A 5,412-nucleotide genomic window follows, 5' to 3' on the forward strand; every position below is an offset into this window, starting at 1 on the left:
AAGTAGTGAGCCCCATATCTGCATGGGACCATTAAGAGGTAAACAGGCCACTAATAACAGAGGCAATTTCAGTGCTAACTCAGTCTAGGAGATACAGAGCATACCCACCCTCGCCCTTATTTCACTTTCCATCAACCATACTGTAATCCTGATATAGAGGGAACGACTTGCCACCACTGCTAAAAATCTTCTACCTTACAGTGAAAGAATCTTTCAGATACAGAAACGTGACTTGAACCCAACATATGTACAGTAAGATGCTATATTGCAAGGTTTGGACATTTTTAGAAAATGTCACTCTAGAAATAAAAGTAGTAAATGTACACACAGTTGGAGACATAGAGCCCTACGGCCTGTTAGACTAATTATTGAGAGAAAGAAGGAAGGGAGGAATTAAATAATCTAGCCAATATAAACTCTCAATTCAGGGAAAGAGGGAACGGAGCAGGTGAACCGTTGTGGAAGATGAGTTTGGTTAGCAAGTAAGAAAATCAATCCACCTGGATGACTGATTTCCTCATTGTTTTTTAAGGGAGGAGTTCTCCCTATGTTGCCCAAGCTGCACTCAAATTTCTGGGTTCAAGGTCCTCCCGACACTCCCGCCTCAGCCTCCCATGTAACTGGGACTACAGTGATTTTTATAGATTGGCTTCCAGAGAGGAGGAGGAGGAGAAATCAAAAGTCTTTTTATCTTATCTTTTCTTTTAAGGGAAGAACCCAGCATTGAGTTGTTAAAAACTTTATAAGACACCTCCTCAATTAAACCAACTCCATTTAATAAGGCTAGAACAAACTCAAACTTAATGATTCGTGGATATCTTTCCTCAACAATCTACTACAAATAGCAAATATATAAAAGAGAAAATTTGGTAAATCATTTGCCAATTTAACAAATTAAAACCAGCAACTACCACCTCAAATGTTCTTGGGTTTTTATGTTGTGTAAATTGAAATCATAGTTTAAATTACTGTTAAAGATGCTACTTGATACACTACTCAGTATGTAAGTCCTTCAGGAAGTTATTTTGAAAGGGAAAACAATGCTGTTAACCAGTTTTGCTAACTTGAACCCAGGCTTAGCAGTCAAGTGGAAAATATCATCATGGGCGCAAGAATAGTTTTCTTTTTAGCACAATATTTAACAGAGTAAAAATAAGTATGTTATTGAAGCTATTTCAGGTACATTCTAAAGTACCTGCTAAAGGCCCAGGTCACTTTGAGGGGGAAGAATCTATTATATAATGGTTAACAGTGCTTTAAAATCACTATAATGTGAATGCATATTTCATAAATATCAATGTCATGTGTTAAGTCATGCTTACAGATACAACTGTATCTGTAAAATAAAATATTCCAAAGTGGAAAACCAATGAGAAGTTGCTAGCTCAGAATACTGTCTGGAGCTGAAAAGGTAGATCAAAATATACCATTTTCATATTTTAACAACTCCTATGACTTGGATTTTCCTGTAACCAAAAAGTGTAACCTCCTGATCAGCTCATATACAATCAGGTTCTATGCACCCCTCAAACTCTTCGTATTTGACTATACTTTTCTGGATGCCAGAGAAAATCTCACTGAAATAAAAAATACCTTTTGGAGAATTTTTCAAACAGTGCAACCTGAGAACTTGAAGAGTCACAGTGCCCTCTAGTGACCCATTGATAAGAACCATTTTTATCTCACTTTCAGAGAACAATAAAGTTTAGGTGAATATTATGCATTTTCAGGGAGTTTTTTCCTATAAATATTTACAAATGCCAATTTCTGTTTCTGAGAATGAAAATGTATAAATTACAATCAACCACATAGCACACTGGAGAATAACGACTCCTTTATTCGTCCATTGCTTTCACAGTTACAATGTCGCCAGAGGGCAAAAAAAGTCTTAACTCCAATCAGCCCTACAAAACAAGGTGCATTAAGATGTACAAATATAAAATTCTTAATATGTAACTGTGATAAAGGTAAGTTTGTGGAGTGGTGGATCTGTATGCTAGTCCCAAATCTCTTGGTGCCTGGAGGCCTGTGCCGAAGAACTTGATTTTGTTGTACTTCATTTTCTTCATCTAGAAATGAAAAAAAGTTGGCAGTGTTGGTAAGGATGTAAAAAAGTGGACTCTAAACCTTCTGATGGGAACATTAATGCTACAGCCTTTCTGGAGGAAAAATTCACAATAACTCTCAAAAAGCCTCAAATGTGCACTGCTTTAGTGCCCGAATAATAATAGCCAACATTTAACTTCTACTCTGTCCCATACATTGTTCTAAGTGCTTTTTGCATATTAGCTTATTTAATCTTCACAACAATCCTATGACATAGGTACAATATTTAACCCAATTTTATACATGAGGAAACCAAGGCACTAAACCTCGCCTAAATTCACACAACTAATAATTGGTAAAACCTACATACAAATTCAAGCTGTATGGCTCAGAGTCCATGCTCGCAGCCATCATGCTATATTTCCAGAAATTAAACTTCTGAGAAAGGAAGGAAATAATCAAGGATGTACACAAACAATTTTCAATCAGGCTATTAATTCAGCATCTCTTATAGGAGGACCTAAAAGGAAAATAACCTAAGTTACTAACAGTAAGAAAATCATTAAGATAATTGTGTTAAAGCTGGACCATTGACTCAGTAACCTTACAGAATTTCTAATGATATGGAAAATGTTATCCACATATTAAGTGAATATAGGTTATAAACATACATATGTATTTTTACATATATGTATTGTGTCACCATTTTTAAGATATATATTTTTAAGAATAAGGAAGGAAAATGACCAAAGCATAAATATAGTTATGTGTAGGTGGTGAAAATAGAAAGTAAAGATTTTTTTCTTCTTTTTTCTTTTTTATATCCATTTTTCATTTTTAGCACTTTCTATAATTCTAAAAATGTTTTATTTTTAATGAGGGGTTTAGTTTAAAAATGTTTTATTTTTAATGAGGGGTTTAGTTTAAATGTGATCTAAGAGACTTTCTAGCTCTAAATTTCTAGAAATGTGACAGAGAATAGTCATGAAATTTTAGAACTACAGAGGGGGAACAAAATCTTACGGTCTCTTTAGTAGTTCCCAAATTGGCCTGCTCCTCGGAAATCAACTGAGTAAATCAAAGCATAAATTCACAGCTTTACTCCTTCCCCAGTCTGGATCTCTAGAGAATGAGGCCTAGGTAATTCTTATGATTTGACAGTTTGGGGAACTACTAACGTATCCCCGATGTGCCATTTTAATCCTTGCTGGCACATAAACCAACACTCCTGGAAACCAAATGCAGACCAGGGTCATGATCTACTGTTGACTGTTATAAGAAATCCAATTGATATGGACAAATTTGTATTTCAAATTCAATTTTTTAATTTTTTCAGAAAAAAATGCTTCTTAAAATGAATAAGAAATATACTAATAAAAATTTTTTAGCTGTAGAAATAATGAAAGTCAGACCCACCAACACTAAGCAGAATGTATTCTCACTTACATTCATTGCAAATGGCTTGTTCACATGTCTTAACTCCATGCTATTTAAAGAAACCAAAATGTGTTCCTTTGTGCTCACAGGTTTGCAAAACACAAAATCAGACCCAAAAGGAAAGAATATATTTGATACTGTATAGGGTGGGGGGGGTGTATCAGTTAACGCAGCAAGAAAGTTGTGTTTTAAACCAAAAGTTGTCTAAATAGTCCTGGTTGCACAGAGTAAGAATAAGAAAAAGCCACTCTGGTCACATACTGAAAGCATTTATAAAGAGTTGGAGAAAGAAAGACTTCCTTGGAGTTTCAGAATTTAAATTTTGTTACCTTTTCTGAAGGCACTTGGCATATTCTTAGAGCAGCAATTTTTGTGGTATAGTAACCTTAATGAGTTTCAAATTGACTGTAAAGAAATAGATGAAGTTAACTAACTCACAGGAAGCTGCACAAAACTCAGAGTCTGTCTTTTCTAGGCCACAGACCCAGAAGAATGATATACCTGTGTCACTTCGTGCATGAAGAGATCTTCCACAAGGTTTATCCCAGCAGAAAACAGGGCTGACTACTGATCTAAAACAGGATAGGTAAATAAAAATGAAAGATAATTTCTATCATTCAAAAAAAAAAAAAAACACCCTGATATAGCAATCTCAACAAAAAGCACATATACACACACTCACAAATATTTAAAAACAAAAACTAGGACCAAGTTTGAATTGAAAAGTTCCATGAAAATAGTTTGGCAATAATTGCCATTGAAGCCACATGTACTGTGGGTAGCCCGTGCTGTTGGTTTGATTGCTTGGGTAAGTCACCAGATGACCCCTTCCCCCAAGCTGTAACTGCAAATTCTGCTTCAATTCCCTTACCTGAGCTTTCACTCTGCTTTCTTACAGTCCTGGAAAATGTTCTACTCAAGGCAGCAAGTACACACATAACTCAGATGAACCATAATTAAGGTGGCAAGAAACCAAGGAAAAGAGCAGGCAGTGTTAGTTTGACTATTTCCTTTGCATGGGTAGCAGATGGACTCAAAAGTCTAATAACCCTTTTGTACCTCAGCTAAGGCTGACAATACATCATTATACTCAGATGGGAGCAAGGAGAAGGTGCCTAGCAACTAGGACTTGGAATGCTGGGGCTTTTGTCAATTTACGTCATAATCTTAATATTAAACAGGCTTGCTCTCATTTGCCAGTCATCATCTCATTTTATGTTTTTCAAACACAAGAAGATTAAAAAGTCTTCCCTGAAAGTACTTTAGCCCCTTAGATATAGAACAGTAGTAGTATTTAAGAATCTCCCCTTATAAATGCATACATAAAACTGCCATGAGCCTTGATGGAAATTATATCAGTAAGTTGGGGGACCTACCATGGGTAATATTTTCATTAGTTATAGTATGCAACATAACCCAGGCTGTTTTTGAAACTGAGTGAGACAAAAGACTATTCCTTGCACTCCATTACTCTTACGCTTTGAGTTGTTTATATATAAAAGAAGTTACTGAAACTTCTATTTCTATTTAGTTTTATCTTTTCCTTTTTAACTTCCATTGTCTATAATGCAAACAAAATATACATGTTTCTGGTTGTGTGCTCAAAACATCTTAGATTGCTGTGCCACAGTATGTGCTCAATTAATAATTAAGGAAGACAAGAAAGAAAAAGTAGAAAGGACAGAGATCTGAGACTGAATCAAAATCAAGAGACAGTTGGCAGACCGTGTATTCTCACAGCACAGAACAGCACAGGAAGAGAATTTTTAGTAATAGATAATTAGATGAATGAAATCTCCATTTTTCTCCAATATACTAGTGTGATGTCTGATTACATCAAACTAGGGGGAAGGGAACTTGTTAATCTTTAATTTTACTGCATAGTGAAGAAGATGTATATTGAAAAAAAGTTCATATCTATCAGGAAAT

At 35.2% G+C, this 5,412-nt stretch overlaps 1 long non-coding RNA gene across 1 annotated transcript; it reads right to left on the reverse strand.

Annotated features, from left to right (window-relative positions):
* Window positions 1-1,823: 1,823 nt before the first annotated feature.
* Window positions 1,824-4,610, reverse strand: LOC103236232 (uncharacterized). The gene is made up of 4 exons (XR_498116.3): window positions 4,355-4,610; window positions 3,985-4,055; window positions 3,813-3,888; window positions 1,824-2,069 (listed from the first exon to the last, which is right to left on the reverse strand). It is a non-coding gene; the product is annotated as an uncharacterized lncRNA (long non-coding RNA).
* Between the last annotated feature and the right edge of the window lie 802 nt (window positions 4,611-5,412).

The sequence above is a fragment of the Chlorocebus sabaeus genome, chromosome 7 (assembly GCF_047675955.1).
Source record: "Chlorocebus sabaeus isolate Y175 chromosome 7, mChlSab1.0.hap1, whole genome shotgun sequence".
In the NCBI taxonomy this organism is placed as follows: domain Eukaryota; kingdom Metazoa; phylum Chordata; class Mammalia; order Primates; family Cercopithecidae; genus Chlorocebus; species Chlorocebus sabaeus.